This window comes from Colius striatus, chromosome W (assembly GCF_028858725.1).
Source record: "Colius striatus isolate bColStr4 chromosome W, bColStr4.1.hap1, whole genome shotgun sequence".
Taxonomy (NCBI): domain Eukaryota; kingdom Metazoa; phylum Chordata; class Aves; order Coliiformes; family Coliidae; genus Colius; species Colius striatus.
Genome location: NC_084789.1, coordinates 25,485,481 through 25,504,362, shown reverse-complemented (window position 1 = coordinate 25,504,362; position 18,882 = coordinate 25,485,481).

The window sequence follows — 18,882 nt, the reverse complement described above, 5'->3', positions numbered from 1 at the left end:
AAAAAGAAAAAAAAAAAAAGTTCTTCTCTACACAAGAGTTTTTACAAAGTCAGAGAGGCGAAGGGGCTTCGGAGCAGAGCCCCCGCGGGAGAGCTGCTTCCCATTCAGAGCCCAACCCGCCGAGTTACCCCTGGGACGACTCGCAGGGGAATGCCGAGCGGGCGGAGTCGGGCCGGGGTGCAGCGCAGGACGATCAGAGGAGAGTTGGGGAGCGCGACACCGTGTTAGACTGGGCACCATCGGGCACGCGAGGGGAGACAAAGAAAACACAGGAGAGACTAATACCGACTGCGCCGCCGGCGCCGGGGACGGCACGGAGTGAGCCAGACCCCCCCGCCCCTTCCATCCGCAACCGCCGCCGCGCAGCCGCTTCCCGCGCCCGGTCAGTGTCTCCGGTGCCCCCCACACACACCGCGCGCCGACACCACCGGCCCCAGCCCTCACGGACCGCTGGGCTCATCCTTTCCATCCTCAATCGCTTGCCTCAACGAGTGTAAAAACTGTTGGTCGTGATGTTATGCATTTTGCTGTAAATGTGATGATGAATACTGGTTTTCTTACAGTGGAAACTTTCTAAGGTGTTTTAGGTGTCAGGAACAGAACATTTTGACATTGAGAAGCTAAAAGGTGGTTTGTGTTTTAGACTCATTGGTGAAGGATTTTTTTTTTGATCAGAAGTTAAAAAAAATGGATTTTGTCATACTGTTGATGCTTCAAATGATTGTGGTAAATGGTTTTAGGCAATTTCAACAACCCAAGCAAAACATGTGGGTTACACTGGCCAAAGCAATCAGTCAGTCTACAATATGTTTATCAATGGCCACTACAGATAATTATTTTTCTACCTGTTTGGTGGGATTTCCATCAGATGTGGCACAATGGCCTGTACCAAATGCATTAAAAACAAATCCCTTAGTTAAGGGTAATGGCAAAGTTGACAGCTGGGATTTGATCATTTCATGGTTGCCAATAATGACAACAGAGCCACAGGAGTTAGAATTATTGGGATCTATAAAGATGGATTTTTGTGTTATTTTTAATTTTACCAGCAATATCAAAACATTTGGGACAGAATGTGGATCCCATCCTGGGCGTGTATAAGAACGCAACATCTCGGTGCAATTATACTTCACCAAAAAGACCCAGGTCTAGTCTTGTGCCTGTACAGTTACCAAAGGGAATTTTTCTGGTCTGTGGGGACCAGGCATGGCCTGGAATACCCTCGAGATTACAAAGGGAACCACACAGTTTGGGACAACTGACGATCTTGATGCCTAATCACACAATGATTTAGAAACATCATTGTCCAAAACAATTTGTGCATGCATTTACTGATGAATGTGATGACCATGTTACCTTTGGTAGTCCTCAGCAATAATAGCAACTAGTATATTTTCTCCAGGTGTAAGAGTATCTGCTTTATTAACTCAGCTATGCAAATTAGGATGCTGGCTTAGCAAACAAAGTAACCAAACCTCAATGACATTAGAAGGCTTGATTAGTGATGTAAGTAATATTAGACATGCACTTGTGTATCATTGTATGCATGATATCCTCATTGCTCAGGAGGAGGCATTTACTGTAGATCAAGAGAGAGATCTAGAAACCATGTTATTTAGGGAAACTAACTTTGTTTGCTCCTTGACAGCAGGACTGGTTAAAAATTACCAAGTTACAGAAAACAAGAAACACCCACAACTTAAAAGGAGATTGTGATGGTAAAGTACAATTGTGGTCCATTACGGCGAATGTATTTGCTTCAGCATTTGTACCTGGGTTGGCCGCAGCCCAGGCCTTACGGCAGTTAGAAAAACTAGTGTGTTGGTCGGAACAGCAAGCTAATGTTACTACTGACGTTATTGAAAAATTGTTAGCAGACCAAAAAAGCCTTAGACATGCCTTATTACAAGATCGTGCAGCTATTGATTTTTTGCTATTGGCACAAGGGCACGGATGCCAAGACTTTGAAGGCATGTGTTGTTTTAATCTTTCTGATCATAGTGAATCTATTCACAAAGCTTTGGCATATTTAAAGGCTCATGCTAAGAATATTACGGTGGGTTATAACCCTTTTGATAATTGGCTTCAATCAGCTTTTGGGGGATTGTCACCTTGGTTGACTATGTTAATCAAAGAAGGGTTAAGATGGATTTTGGTTATTTTGCTTTTGCTTGTAATATTTAGAGTAATATATAGTTGTATTATGAAGGCAGTGCATACATTGACTGACTCAGTCTTGACTGTGCAAAAACAAAACGGGGGATTTGTTGAGGAGTGGTTAAGGGAGAATGGACATGGACCCCAGGGTATAATGTTAGGCCCGATGGGGCAAGGCAATCTGAGTTCTAGTTATACGAATTTAATGCACAATCAAGACCAGAGTCAGAGCCATGGTTAAAGTAGTTGCTGTCACACAGACAGCAGGCCGCTTTCTGCTCCCTCAAGGTCGGACTGTTTTCAGCTAACGAGCTAACAGCTCAAGGTGGAAAACAACTACGGGGGAAAAAACAAGATGGGAAAATGTGAGGGAGCTTGCTTATTGCAGAAACCGCAAGTAGGATGAACATAAGAATGTAATCTATTAGCTGCTGTTGCTGAGCTAGCTTTGAAGCTGCTGGATATAAGTTAGAGCCTGCTCTCAATAAAGAAGAAGATTTCTGCTATCACTCACATTGAGTAGGACTGATTTCTTCCCACCCAGCTGAGAATCGGACCCTGGGTTGATCGCCGCATGAAGTAGGCTTCGTGCCTGGGTTTCAGGCTTTGTGCCTGGGTTTTCAGGCTTCGTGCCTGGGTTTCAGGCCTTTGTGCCTGGGTTTCAGGCCTTCGTGCCTGGGTTTCAGGCTTCGTGCCTGGGTTTCAGGCCTTCGTGCCTGGGTTTCAGGCTTCGTGCCTGGGTTTTTCAGGCTTCGTGCCTGGGTTTCAGGCTTCGTGCCTGGGTTTCAGGCCTTCGTGCCTGGGTTTTTCAGGCTTCGTGCCTGGGTTTCAGGCTTTGTGCCTGGGTTTCAGGCTTTGAGCCTGGGTTTTTCAGGCCAAGAGCCGAAAACTTCGCGGCATTCCTCTAATTGTATATTTTGGAGTAATGTTTTTGTATAAGTCAATCTTCTGTTTCTTCCCATAGTAGTAATGTGCTGTCCTAGCCAAGTAAAACTCTCATGCTATATAAGGAGGGAAGAGAAGTTCCTGTATATGTCTTTACATATTTTCTATTCCCTAGTTCTTCTGGTCAAAATACATATCTTCTTAAAGGTTCTTATTTTTCTAAATATAGCATGCTGGGAAAAGAAAATGAAAAGGGCATGTAAGGACAAAATCATTCAGAGAGATCCTAAAGAATAAGAGATGCCCATGGCCTGTAACTATAAGTTTCGAATCCAGAGCTGGTGATTAATAGTGCCATGAACTGGTAATAGAGCAAACAAATTAGATCTCCCGTTTGCATCTCTGCCGATGCTGGTGTAATTCTTACTCTGTTTTCTAGTGTCAGAAGGCAGTCTAGCAGCAGACTTCTTTAGCCAGAAGACTTTCTCTGCCTGCAAAATCCAGCTATCCTCGTTCTTCTGTTCACCTCCTCCTTTATCTATATGCTCCCATTTCTATTTGTTAAACTGGATATACACTAGTAATGCTTTTCTCCCTTATATTAAAATGTGAACTGCATGGACCGTTTCTATTTTAGTAACTTTGGGGGGAGGAGGAGGGTTTAAACAATAAAAAATTATATTTCATCCTTACTAGAAATTAGAAATGACAGGTGGTGCCACATAGAATCATAGAATGGTAGGAGCTGGAAGGGACCTTTAGAGATAATCTAGTCCATTCCCCCTGCAGAAGCAGGTCAACCTAGACCAGCTCACAGAGGAACGCGTCCAGGTGGGTCTTGAAGATCTCCAAGGAAGGAGACTCCACAACCCCTCTGGGCAGCCTGTTCCACTGCTCTGTCATCCTCACAGTGAAATAGTTTTTTCTTATGTTTAAATGGAACTTTTTGTGTTCCAGCTTTTGCCCATTACCCCTTGTCCTGTTGCTAGATACAATAGAAAAAAGGGATGTCCCAACCTCCTGACATCCACCATTTATATACTTGTAAATATTAATAAGATCCCCCCTTAGTCTCCTTTAGACTAAATAGCCCCAGTTCCTGCAGCCTTTCCTGATAAGGAAGATACTCCAGTCCCCTGTTCATCTTGGAGTCCCTGCACTGGACTCTCTCCAGAAGTTCCATGTCCCTCTTGAGCTGTGGAGCCCAGAACTGGACACAGTACTCCAGATGAGGCCTCACCAGGGCAGAGTAGATGTGAATTATTATTATATTATTATCATAGAATCATAGAATCATAGAATGGTAGGGGTTGGAAGGGACCTGTAGAGATCATCTAGTCCAATCCCCCTGCAGAAGCAGGTCCACCTAGATCAGATCGCATAGGAACGCGTCCAGGCGGGTCTTGAACACTTCATTTTTTTTTTTCTCATTTCCCTACTCAGTTCTAATTGTTAATAAATCTAACCAATTCTCCTCAAGTTGAGTCAGTTTTGCCTGTCTTGTGGTTTAGGCCCATTCAGGGACAAAAGACTGTGATTAGACTTAAGTACCACAGACCCTGGAACTCCCAAAGGACAGGGAGGGCTTAATTGCCACTTATGGTCCCGGAAAAAACAGACAACGCCAGTCAGCTTGGGGAAAAAAAAAACAACTTAATTTAATTCACCTAGAACTAAAACATAACTAAGGGACTTGGGGGGTGGGGGGGAGAAGCAAAACAGAACATGCTGTCCCCTCTAGCTGGGAAACAGAGCAGGACAGGGAATGCAATGATAAGTACCCTTCATCTGCACACTGGGCTGAGATGCGGAAGGCTGACCACCCAGAGAAAGAGCCAAACAATATGCCCTCATCAAAGGCTATCAGGTTGGTCAAACAGGATTCCCCCTTGGTGAATCCATGTTGACTCCCCCGATAACCATCTTATCCTTCATATGCTTGTTGACAACATTCAGGATGAGTTGTTCCATCACTTTTCCAGGGACAGAGGTGAGGCTGACCGGCCTGTAGTTTCCTGAGTCGTCCTTCCTGTCTTTTTTGAAGACTGGAGTGACTGGCCTTTCTCCAGTCCTCAGGCGCCTCGTCTGTCCTTCATGATTGTTCAAAAATGATGGAGAGAGGCGTAGCAATCACATCAGCCAGGTCCCTCAGCACTCTAGGATGCATCTCATCAGGACCCATAGTCTTATGAGCCTTAGGCTTGGCCAACAAGTCTTTAACCTCTTCCTCTTCCACGCAGGGCAAGATCTCTGCTGTCCTGGCCATCCTGTTATCCTTGCTGGACTAGGCTTCCTGAGGGCTGGCCTTGGCTGTAAAGACTGAAGCAAAGAAGGCATTCAGTACTTCGGCCTTCTGTGCATCCTCGGTCACCAGGGCACCCTCTGCGTTTAGCAGTGGGTCGACATTCCCCCTCGTCATCCTTCTGCTGCTGATGTACTTGAAAAATGCCTTATTGCTGTCCTTAACTTCCCTGGCTAAATTTAATTCTAGAAGGGCTCTAGCCTTCCTAGTTGCACCCCTGCATGCCCTGGCAATGTTCCTATACTCTTCCCAAGAAGCCAGCCCCTGTTTCCACTTCTCATAGATGGCTGCTTTCTGCCTGAATTGTCCCAGCAGATCCTTGCTCATCCATGGAGGCCTCCTACCTCCTTTTCCTCCTTTCTTGCGCATTTGGACACACTGATCCTGGGCTTGAAGGAAGTGGTGCTCGAAGACTGACCAGCTCTCTTGGTCACTTCTGTCTTCAAGAATTTTATCCCATGAGATCCATCCAAGCAGGTCTTTGAAGAGGCCAAAGTTGGCCTGCCTGAAATCCAGGATCACAGTCCTGCTTTGTGTCCTGCCTCTTCCATACAGGATCTTGAAATCTACCATCTCATGGTCACTGCAGTTGAGGTTGCCTCCAACCTTCACATCCCCAACCAGGCCCTCCTTATTCGTCAGTACCAGGTCCAGCAGCACATCCGTCCTCGTTGGTTCCTCGATCACCTGCAACAGGAAGTTGTTGTCAACAATCTGTAGGGACCTCCTGGACTGCTTGTGCTTGGCTGTGTGGCTATCCCAGTAAATATCAGGGTGGTTGAAGTCCCCCATGAGGACCAGGGATTGTGATCATGAGGCAGCTCTCACCTGTTCATAGAAGGCCTCAACCACTTCCTCCTCCTGATCAGGTGGCTTGTAGCAGACTCCTACAACAATATCACCTGCCTTGCCCTGCCCATTAATTTTTACCCATAAGCACTCAACCTGCCCCTCATCCTCACCCAGGCACAGTTCGGTACACATTAATTGCTCCACCTCCATGCCTTGTCAGTCTGTCTTTCCTGAACAATACCTAGCCCTCCATGGCTGTGCTCCAGTCATGGGAGCTGTCCCACCACGTCTCTGTGACCGCAATGAGGTCGTAGCCCCGCATGCGCACCCACATCTCCAGTTCCTCCTGCTTATTCCCCAGGCTGTGTGCATTGGTGTATAGGCAGCGCAGGGGCTTACTCAAACACACAGGTTTTACTGGACGGGTGCAGGAGGATCCTCCCCGGTTTGACTCTTCCTCAGAGTGATCAGCCTTCCGCATCTCAGCCCAGTGTGCAGATGTAGGGCACTTATCATTGCTTTCCCTGTCCTGCCCTGTTTCCCAGCTAGAGGGCACAGATTGTTCTATTTTGCTTCTCCCCCCACCCTCCAAGTCCCTTAGTTTAAAAATCTCTTTATTAAGTTTACTAGCCTACTCCCAAATATTCCAGTGCCCTTATGGGAAAGATGAATGCCATCCTGTCCTATCAAGCTGTAGTCCCCAAGGAAGGATCCATTGTCAAAGAACCCAAAGGCTTCCCGCCGGCACCAGCCTCTCAGCCAGTTCACTTGGCTGATTTTTCCATTGCAGACTCCCCCTTTATCTCTAGTGAAGAGGATAGAGGAGAAAGTAACCTGAGTCCCTCTACCTTTTACCTGCTCCCCTAAGGTTTTAAAATCCTTCTAGATCCTGGAGATGTCATGCCTCGTGACATTGTTCATACCTACATGGAACACAAGTAAGGGATAGTAGCCTGCATCTCTGATTAGCCGTGACAGTCCCTCAGCCACATCTCTGATCTTGGCTCGTGGCAGGCAGCACACCTCTCGTGACTCCCTATCTGCTCCACAGATGGGTCTCTCAGTGCCCCTTAGCAATGGGTCACCCACAATAAGCACCCGTCGCCTCTTTCTCTGGTGTCCATTTCTTGTTGCATGTGGAGCAGCTGATGGGTTGTTTGATGGGTTTTCCCCTTTTGGAACTTGCTCGTCAAAGTCCCTTGTTGCCAGTGCCTCATACTTGTTTGTAGTGGATACTCTGGAAGGAGGGCTTTGAAAATGAGCCTTTGTCCTTTTTTTTTTTTATAACCAGAGTCCAAGGCTTGTTAGAATCACTGGAGGCTTGCACCTGATTGCGGAAACCTCCATCTTTCTCCACGTCTGTCCCTCTAATACTACAGAGTCTGTTCACAGTTTCCTGCAGCTCTTTCACCAGGCGCTGCAGTTCCTGAACTTGAGGGCACCTATGACACATAGTTGCCTGAGAATCATAGGTCCCTAAGCATCCTGAACCCTCCCTGCACTCCATCTGGACTGAAGTGTCTCAATGAACCGGCTCTGTCTGGGTGGATGCATCGACCTTCACCTGGGTTTTGTCCACCTGAGCCTTGGCTTTAGTCCTCAGGCGAGTGCTCACCATTTTGTTAGGTTGAAGCTGGGGCACTTCTCTGACTTTTGTGTCTCTATGTGGGCTGTGGGGTTGTTCCCTGCCCATCCTCTCTGCTTGAACTGCCGTGCAAACTGCCACACCACATCTGGGTGTTGCATCACTCCCTGTTTGCTGGCCCTGTTCACCGCACTCCTGGTTCCTCGTGCTCCCTGGGGGACAATTAAATCTCCTGTGGTTGCTGCATCTCTGTCTCCTGGCAAGACTATCCCCCTCGCGAGAGCTGCCTGATCCTGGCGGCTCTCCTTGCTTTTCCTCCACTCTCCGTGCTCCAGGAACTCCTGGATTACATCAATTGACCGCATAGCCGCGAATAAACAAGGGGGAGGAGAACCTCCATTAACCTGCTGGCCACACTCTTCTTGATGCATCCCAAAATGCCATTGGCCTTCTTGGCCACGAGGGCACATTACTGGCTTGTGTCTAGTTTATTGTCAAACAGGACTCCCAGGTATCTCTCCACAAAGCTGCTCTCCTGCCGCGAAGTTTTTGGCTCTTGGCCTGAAAAAAACAGACTCGAAGTCTGAAAACCAGGCTCGAAGCCTGAAACCAGGCTCAAAGCCTGAAAAATGAAAAAAACAGACTCGAAGTCTGTAAACCAGGCTTGAAGCCTGAAATCCGGCTCAAAGCCTGAAAAATGAACCAGACTCGAAGTCTGAAAAACCCAGGCTCGAAGCCTGAAAAACCAGCTCTAAGCCTACTTCATGTGGCGATCAACCCAGGGTCCGATTCTCAGCTGGGTGGGAAGAAATCAGTCCTACTCAATGTGAGTGATAGCAGAAATCTTCTTTATTGAGAGCAGGCTCTAACTTATATATCCAGCAGCTTCAAAGCTAGCTCAGCAACAGCAGCTAATAGATTACATTCTCATGTTCATCCTACTTGCGGTTTCTGCGATAAGCAAGCTCCCTCACATTTTCCCATCTTGTTTTTCCCCAAAGTTGTTTTCCACCTGGAGCTGTTAGCTCGTTAGCTGAAAACAGCCCGACCTTGAAGGAGCAGAAAGTGGCCTGCTGTCTGCGCTGACTATGTGACAGCAACTGCTTTAACCATGGCTCTGACTCTGGTCTTGATTGTGCATTAAATTCATATAACTAGAACTCAGATTGCCTTGCCCCATCGGGCCTAACATTATACCCCGGGATCCATGTCCATTCTCCCTTAACCATTCCTCCACACTCTCCAGAAGGTCAATCCCCAGCCTGTACTGGTGCATGGGGTTGGTCCTTCCTAGATGCAGGACTCTGCACTTGTCCTTGTTGAACCTCATGAGGTTTCTCTCTGCCCAACTCTCCAGGCGGTTGAGATCCTGCTGAATGGCAGCACAGCCTTCTGGGGAATCAGACAGTCTTCCCAGTTTGGTATCATCAGTGAACTTGCTGAGGATACACTCTGTCCCCTCATCCAGATCGTTGATGAAGATGTAAAATAAGACTGGCCCCAGAACGAATCCCTGTGGAACTCCACTGGCCACAGATCTGCAACTTGATTCTGTGCCACTGATCACCACTCTCTGGGTTCTCTCATTCAATCAATTTTAAATCCACCTCACCATCCACTCATCCAATCCACACTGCCTGAGCTTTCTGATGAGGATGTTAGGGGAGACAGTGTGTCAAAAGCCTTGCTGAAGTCAAGGTAGATGACATCCGCTGCTCTACCCTCATCTAGCCAGCCAGTTATGCACTCATAGAAGGCTATTAGGTTGGTCAAACGGGATTCCCCCTTGGTGAATCCATGTTGACTCCCCCTGGGAACCATCGTATCCTTCATATGTTCAGTGATAACATTCAGAATGAGTTGTTCCATCACCTTTCCATCAGATCTTTGAAGAGGTCAACGTCAGCCCTCCTGAAATCCGGGCTCATGGTCCTGCTTTGTGTCCTGTCTCTTCCTGTAGTGGGTCTGGGATGGTAGTGATTTTCCACAGCAGCTCTTGCAGTGCTGCGCTTACTGTTGGTATCAGTATTATGACTACTGCTCACACAGCAGCAGGGCTGTCCCTCCAGCATTCCTTCCCCCACCTTCACCAATAGCTGTGGGTGGGCACGATCTTGGGAGGGACCACGGCCAGAACAGTTGATCCAGGCTGACCAAGGAGATATTCCATACCATATGACGTCAGCTCAGTAATATAAACTGGGGGAGAGGAGCAGGAAGGGGAGGCAAGATTCATTTCTGGCCTTCCAAAAGCAACCGCTACGCGTAACAAAGTTCTGCTTCTCGAGAGGTGGCCAGACATTGCTGCTGATGGGAAGTAGAGAGTAACAGCTTTATCTGCTTTTTGCTTTGCTTTCTGAGCGCGCGGCTTTGCTGTTTCTTTATTAAACTGCTTTTATCTCAACCCATGAGACTCTCATCTTATTTTCTCCCCTCCCTGGCTTGCTGAGGATGTGGGTAATAGAGCAATGTGGTGGGCACCTGGCATCCAGCCAGGGTCAAACTACCACGCTTCTACATAGGATTGTGAATTCCACCATCTCATGGTCACTGCAGCCAAGGTTTCCTCCAACCTTCACATCCCCAATCAGAACCTCCTTATTTGTCATTACCAGGTCCAGCAGCACAACCCTCCTCGTTGATTCCTTGATCACCTGTGACTGGAAGTTGTCGTCAGCAATCTGTAGGAACCTCCTGGACTGTGTGTGCTTGGCTGAGTGGCTTTTTTAGCAAATATCAGGGAGGTTGAAGTCCCCCATGAGGACCAGGGATTGTGATTGTGAGGCAGTGTAGAGAGTTTTGTGGAGACTTGTTGCACTACAGGGTGGGCTTGTCTCCCGTTGTCTTCAGCAAATGGTGACCTCGACATGATCCGATGTGATACTCGGCTTGGCGCCACGGCGGAGCGATGAAGGGGTTCGGGTCCTATGCAGCAAGGACAGCAATAAGCGTGAAAATAGGGAACACGCTGTGCCCTGGGTGACCATATAGACGAGCCCGACCGATACATGCCGCCGGACCTTGAAGGGCTGCAAGAGCACGCTGACGATAATAGGTATGGAAAGGCAAGTGGTATATGATTTATTTACTGCATTCTTGCAGAAGCGGCAGATAAAGGGTATAGATCTACAAAAGGACCTACCAGGGTTGTTAGCTTATGGGTATACTAAGGGAGTGTTTCAGAATCCACATACAGTGCATGAATTGAGTGAATGGCGTAAATTTGGGGATTTGCTGTGGGAAGCTACCCTGGAGGATGATAAGATAGCTAAAAAGTTAGGGAAGCTTTGGAGGATAGTGCACAATGAATTGTTGCAACATCAGGCAGAAAAGAAGGCTGCTGAGCACGTATCAGCAGCACAGAGTAAGAATAAAAACTATGAGCGTGACTGCTTCCAATCCACCCCGCTGCATCCTACCGTCCCAAAAGTAATGCTCCCCCCCTCCACGGGAAGCACCGGGAGAGGCACCGACAGTAGTGCCGAGAGAGACGTCGAGAGTAGCACCGGGAGAAGCGCTGGGAGAGGTGCCGGGAGCAGTGCTGAGAGAGGCGTCGAGAGCAGTGCCAGGCGCAGCACCGAGAGTAGTGCCGGGAGCGGCGCTGAGGCAGATGATACCGAGAAAAGAGAAAAGTCAGCCACCCCACGATCCGCCAAAGTTGGCACCTGACGGAAATGGAGGCGGGACAAAGGGGAAAAGTCAGTCGCCTCATTGGCCACCGAAGATGAGTGATCTACGTGGAGGAGTGGCAGAAATGAGAGCTAGAAGATGGAGTCTGGTGAGGAGACGGGGGGTGGTGCAGTGAAGAAAAAAAAAAAAAAGTGGTTTGTATGTTAGACTTGATTAGTAATGTAATTAGTATTAGCCATACAACTTTGCAACAAAGACCTGCTAGAGATTTTACCTTTAGCACAAGTATAATAGCTTTGTTTGTCAGCTGTTTTTTTTTTTCAGTGGATAAAAAGAAGCTTACCAGGCATGAGTTGCTAAACTAATGTGCAGATTGTCCTTGAGCTGCTCTCGACTGTGAGAAACGAAGAAGCAAAAATACATACGAGATAACAACTTCGAGCAAGGAGGAGGCTGAGGCAGCATGTGAAACTGCAAGGGTTATCACAGAAAACTACAGCTGGCTTTTAGAGAAAGGACCAATTAGAAGTGCTATAAACACACTAGCTTTGCTGCTGATTATAAAAGTCTGATGCTTGTTAGTAAAATTTGAGTTATAAAAAAAAAAAAAAAAAAAGAACACTAGAGTAGGCTGCCCGGAGGGGTCATGGACATACCAGCTATCCCCATGCATTGAGCCACGGTATCCCTCACACTACTTTAAAAGTACAGCTCAACCATCTTAGGGAGGGGGAGAGCATGGGGCGTAGAAGATATAACGGTCTACTGAGTCTCTCTTGCAGATTGACGTGTTTCTCGGAGTGCTCGCCGTGATGCAGATCAAGATGGAGTCACTCAACTATTGGCAACATTGAATAGTGAAGTGGAACATGACCAGCACATATGCTATCTTCCTGCAATTGGCTCAGCTAGCATATGTGCTGGGCAGACACGTTATGTATCAGCCCGTGCCACAGGACACTGGAGTCATCGAGCATAGATAGGGGGAGATGTGGTAGGCGTCCAGAAGATCTCGGGTTGTAACGTGAGAGGTGGAAGAAGAGGTACAGAAGAGGTGGGCACGGGGTGGAGTGAGAGGAGGTGCTGGTGGTAGCAGACATAAGCACATGGTGTAAACAAGGGGTTGGAATAAAATATCATCAATGCTGAGGGGGGGCTGAGTAATCCGTGCGGGCGGCCTGGTGGAGGTGGATATTATTATCCAAAAAGAAAACGGGGGAAATGTAGAGAGTTTTGTGGAGACTTGTTGCACTACAGGGTGGGCTTGTCTCCTGTCGTCTTCAGCAAGGCAGCTCTTAGCTGTTCATAGAAGGTCTCATCCACTTCCTCCTCCTGATCAGGTGGCCTGTAGCAAACTCCTACAGTACCTTACTCTTTCCCTTAGTTTTCACGCACAAGCACTCAACTTGCCCCTCATCCCCACCCAGGCAGAGCTCAATGCACATTAATTGCTCCCTCACATAGAGAGCAACTCCACCTCCACGCCTTTTTGGTCTGTCTTTCCCAAACAATACATAGCCCTCCATGGCTGTGCTCCAGTCATGGCAACTATCCCACCATGTCTCTGTGACTGCATTGAGGTCATAATCTCCCATCCGCACATACATCTCCAGTTCCTCCTGCTTATTTCCCAGGCTGCGTGCATTGGTGCAGAGGCAATGCAGAGGGGCTTACTCAAACACACAGGTTTCCCTGGATGGATGCAGGAGGATTCTCTATGGTTTGGCTCTCTCTCAGGGTCGTCAGCCTTCTGTATCTCAACATGGTGTGTGGCTGAGGGGCACTTGTTATCGCGTTCCCTGCCCTGCCCTGTTTCCCTGCTAGACAGGATATCTTGTTCTAAGTTACTTCTCCCCCCATCCTTTAGTTTAAAGCCCTCTTCATCTAGTTGGCTAGCCTTTTCCCACATATTCTAGTGCCTTATGGGAGAGATTAATTCCATCTTGTCCTTTCAAGTTATAGTCCCCAAAGGAGGATCCATTGTCATAAAAACCAAAACCTTCCCACCGGCACCAATCTCTTAGCCATATTCATTACATTTCTTCGTTAGTTCCACCCATTGTCCCGTTTTAGTCTGCCCAGGTTACACCTCTGTCACAACGCCTTTTGGTGGTCATTGGACGTCATTGAGGATGAAGAACTGTCTTCTTTACAGTGTATTTTTCACATTTGGCTTCCTGGTGTTTGTCCAAATCACAGGACAGGACTGAACCAGCCTTTCTCCAGGCTTCAGCGGTTGCTTATTCATTTGTCTCACTCTGATTCAAGATAAGTTCTGTTCTTGACGGATAACAATAGGAGTTAGATGTTCTGCAATGAAGGCTTCTTGCGAGTCTATAAGATAAGCAATTTCATAAAGCAAATATTTCAAATACCTAAGAGTTACAAATGTATTCTTGCAGTTTTCTAGCTAAATGATGCTTCTATGCTATGATGCTTCTATAACTCCTTTAATTCACCTCCATAATCTTCCCTGGCACCGAGGTCAGGTTGACAGGCCTGTAGTTCCCAGGATCCTCCTTTTGACCCTTCTTGTAGATAGGAGTCACATTTGCCATCCTCCAGTCCACTGAGACCTCCCTCGCGTCAGGACTGCTGGTAGATGAAGAGTGGCTTGGCAAGCAGTTTCACCAGCTCCCTCAGCACCCTTGGTTAGATCCCATCTGGTCCCATGGACTTGTGTGTGACGAGGTGGAGCAGCAGGTCGCACACCATTTTCCCTTGGACTAAGAGGACTTCATTCTGTCCTCTGTCTTTGTCTTCCGGCTCAGGGAAGACGGGTGCCCAGAGAACAGCTGGTTTTAATATTGAAGACTGAGGCAAAGAAGACATTAAGTATCTCGGTAACACTGACCTGTTGCCCCCGGGCTTATCTCTCTCAAGTCTGATTTTGCCCCTTTCCTCCTTCTAGTCTAATGTAATGCTTTTTGTGCTGGTAGTGGAGTTATCAAATATGTTGAAGAATTAATACAGCTCTGTTATTGGTCTGGTTTTGATACTGGAGCCTGTTTCTTATGTCTTGTTCAGTTAGTAACTGAACAAGAGGTTGAGGTTGGAGGTTGAAGGTAATTTGAAGTATGATTGGTTTTTTTGAGGCTCTAGAAGCATGCCTTCTCTGAAATACTGAGAAGTTTTTAGCAGTGATTAGTAAATATTTTTAACCAGTCAATACAAATATATTTCTTTCTTATTAATCTGAAGAAAGAATTTGATTTCTACTTCAAAAAATATGTTGCTCTTCTTTTGTAGTAGTAGTGATACTGAAGTGTCTGCAGTTGTAACTCCCATGGTGTCCTGGTTTGAGCTAGGATAGAGTTAATTCCTGTGAGGAACCAGGAAGGGGTACAGCCTGGGCAGCTGATCCAGGCTGGCCAGCAGGTATTCAATACCATCCTGACATCATGCCCAGTATATAGGTGGGGAGCTAGCCAGAAGGAGCTCTCTTCCAGGGTCATGGTTTTTTGGCTGTTGGTCCAGAGCGGTCGGTTAGGTCAGATCCCAGGTGGTGAGCAACTGCGTGACTCACCAGTTTTCTTTGCAATATTCCCTTATTTTTTGTTATAATCATTCCTTTCCCACTTGTTTTGAACTTTGTTCTGTTAAATTGTTCTTATTTCAACTTACGCAGACTCTTTTCTTTTCTCTCCGATCCCCTCCCCATTCTGATGGGAAGGGGAATAGTCGTGTTTTTTTTTTCTTTGTCCTAGCTGGGCAAATCCAGGACACATGGTCAAATGCATAGATTCTGTTGTGGTAATTTAATATTAAGGTATTCATACAGTGAAAATTTAGTTTATTTATGTATCTCTTTTACTCCCTCTTATAGCTGTTCATGATTTCATTCAGATGCCTTGAATGTTTATTATTTGCTTTCATTTATTCTGCTGCTGTCCCCAGTTGATTCCTATTTTTAGTATTATAATTATCTACTTTCACATTCTCTTCAGGGTTTGAAATTGCTTTGTGCTTGTGTGATCTCATACAACATCATAACTATGGAGCCTGTGTTTTTTAATTATTCTTGAGATTTCATCAACAGCTTCAGATTAACCAGCTCTCTGGATATAAATGTGTGCTGGGTACTAGAAGTCTGTTCAATTATGTCTTAACTGAAAAATAAAATGTGAAGGGATAACATATTCATAATTATAAGCAAGAGAGGGAGGAGAGCAGAGTTACTGTTGAGCTTTCGGCCTTAACTCTGGATTCAAAGAGCTCTGAATGCCTGGTTTGTTAGCATTGTATTAGAATTAATGTTGCTCTAACAGGGTATTTTTGCATGAAGGTGTGTGTGTTTAACCAACCAAGCATGAAATCCTTTCTTCTGTTTATTCCTATTAAATAGTGGCAACAAAAAAAAACAAATAGGAGATTGGTCCAGAACAAAGCAGAAATGATGGAGTATTTCACTTCAAAAAGGAGAGTGAAGTGAGAAGTACAATAAGGAGAGTGTTGCATTCCACCGGATAGGGTTAATAACACTCTGCGAGGGGCTACACCAGGCATCGCTTGCTTTGTGTGTTACTTTATTGTTGTTATGGATGTTTGTTCTCTCCTTGTGTTGTTCTATTAAATTGTCCTTAACTCAGCCCATGAAGTTTTACCTTTTCTTCCTGATTCTTCTTCCCATCCTGCTCAGTTGGGGAGGAGAATGGTAGGGATTGGAAGGGACCTCTAAAGATCGTCCAGTCCAACCCTCCTGCTAAAGCAGGTTGACCAAGATCGGGTGACACAGGAACACATCCAGGTGGGTTTTGAAAACCTCCAGAGGAGACTCCACAATCTTACTGGGCAGCCTGTTACAGTGCTTCGTCACCCTTACAGTAAAGAAGTTTTTCCTTGTATTTAAGTAGAACTTTTTGTGTTCTTGCTGAATGGCAGCACAAATTTTTATTAGTTAAACGAGGCATATTGCTCACAATGTTGGTTCGTTTGTTTACATGGTGGTGTTATGTAAATTCTTACATGCACTATGTGTTCCCTGTGGTGCTATTTATCACCTTTGGGAGATAGATGAAGACCATCATTTTGTTGTACTGGGTGCTTTCAACTTATGATTACATTGTTGGTTATGGGGCTCAGCTGGTATCTGTATGAGGCATTGTTGTCATTCCTGTACCTCGAGCTTTTCCTCTCAAAATTCATTAGTAATCTCACTCAATCTATGCAGAGGGCAGGAAGGGATACTTTCTCCTACCTGTTCACCTCCCCTTTCTCCTTCTGGCTAACTATAACAGATTTTCAGGATTTTGAATATCCTTGGAACATTCCAATCATCCTGCACTTTCTATTATGTCTCCTGAATGTGTTTCATGTCTTACTTAGGGTTATAAAATTTGTTAAGAGTGTCACTCAAAGTTCTGCCCAAAGGCTGGATAGTTATGGGTGGAATGGCATGTGGGGGAATATGGGCAGGTATCTAGAGAACTTCTCACCTCCAGTGGTTTGGAACTTCACCACTGAACAGCTTCAGGACCCTGATAGAAAGAGCATTTGAAAGGAAAATGCTGTGGCTATTTCAAAGAGGCACAACTTAGAATCATAGAATCATTTCAGCTGGAAGAGACCTTTAAGATAATTGAGTCCAGCCTTTGTCCTATAGCCCTATCAACCACTAGACCATTTCCCTAAGTGCAACATTCAACTGTCTCTTAAAAACCTCCAGGGATGGTGACTCCACCACCTCCCTGGGCAGGCCGTTCCAATGCCTGACAACCCTTTCAGGAAAGAAATTCGTCCTAATATCCAGCCTGAACCTCCCCTGACTCAACTTGAGGCGATTTCCTCTTGTTCTATTGTTTGTTACTAGGGAGAACAGACTGACCCCCGCCTTGCTACAACTTCCTTTCAGGTAGTTGTAGAGAGCGATAAGGTCTCCCCTGAGCCTTCTTTTCTCCAGGCTAAACAGCCCCAGATCCTTCAGCTGTTCCTCATATGAGACATGCTCCAAATCATTTACTAGCTTGGCAACTGCCTCTGTATCCTCTCCAGCATCTCCGTGATCTTGTAGAGAGGAGCCCAAAACTGGACACAATATTCAAGATGCAGCCTCACTGAAGCTGAGTACAGGGGAATGATCACCTCCCTACTCCTGTTGACAACACTTTTCCTGATACAAGCCAGGATGCCATTGGCCTTCTTGGCCACCTGGGCGTGTGCTGGCTCATGTTCAGTTGGCTATCAATCAACACTCCCAGGTCGCTCTCTGCCTGGCAGCTTTCCAGCCACTCCTCCCCAAACCTCTAGCACTGCTGGGGGTTGTTGTGGTCCAAGTGCAGGACCTGGCACTTAGCCTTATTGAAACTCATGGCGTTGGCCTTGACCCAGTGATCCAGCCTATCTAGATCTCTCTGTAAAGCTTCCCTACCCTCTAGCAGATTGACACTTCCACCCAGCCTGGTGTCATCTGCTTGATGTCAACTTACCACACTGTGCTGGCCCTTGGCCATTATCTACCAAACACTGCTTAACATTAGGCAGCACACTCAGTGGGGAGGGAGTGGAAAATAGACCGACAGGCACTGCAGCTACCCTAACCTCAATGACATGCACTGTGGCTACTCAGACCTCAACAACAGGCAGCATGGCTACTCAAACCCTGGTGGCAGGCACTGCAGCTGAGTCAGAGAACCAACCTGTGCCAGTATCAGTCATCCCTATACACAAGAAGAAATATTGGATGTGAAAGTCACCTCATATAGTAAGGGAGAAAACTTCTACTACAAATGGGGAGAAAAAAAGAAGATGATGAAGCAGGACCATCACAACAGGAGGAGGAAGGGACAGAAGTTGTGAATGACATGGTTGCCACCTGATCCTCATCCCTGAGTGAACTAAAAGATACAGAAAAGGATTTCATTCATCACCCAGAGGACCACATTGTCACCTGGCTGCTCCGATGATGGGATAATGGGGCCAGAAGTCTGGAATCAGAGGGTAGGGAAGCCAATAATCTAGGCTCCCTGTCTAGGGAAAGAGGCATTAACAAGGCAATAGGAAAAAAGAAAAACGACAGGATGGGATTCATTAGGACAGGATGGGATTCACTAGGAAAGGATGGGATTCATCTCTCCTGTAAGGGCACTGGAATATTTGGGAGTAGGCTACTAAACTTAATAAAGAGATTTTTAAACAAAGGGACTTGGGGGGTGGGGGGAGAAGCAAAATAGAACAAGCTGTCCCCTCTAGCTAGGAAACAGGGCAGGACAGGGAAAGCAATGATAAGTGCCCTACATCTGCACACTGGGCTGAGATGCGGAAGGCTGATCACTGAGGAAGAGTCAAACTGAGGAGGAACCTCCACCACGCCTCCAGTGAAATCTGTGTGTTTGAGTAAGCCCCTGCGCTGCCTATACACCAATGCACACAGTCTGGGGAATAAGCAGGAGGAACTGGAGATGTGGGTGCGCATGCGGGGCTACGACCTCATTGCGGTCACAGAGACGTGGTGGGACAGCTCCCATGACTGGAGCACAGCCATGGAGGGCTAGGTATTGTTCAGGAAAGACAGACTGACAAGGCATGGAGGTGG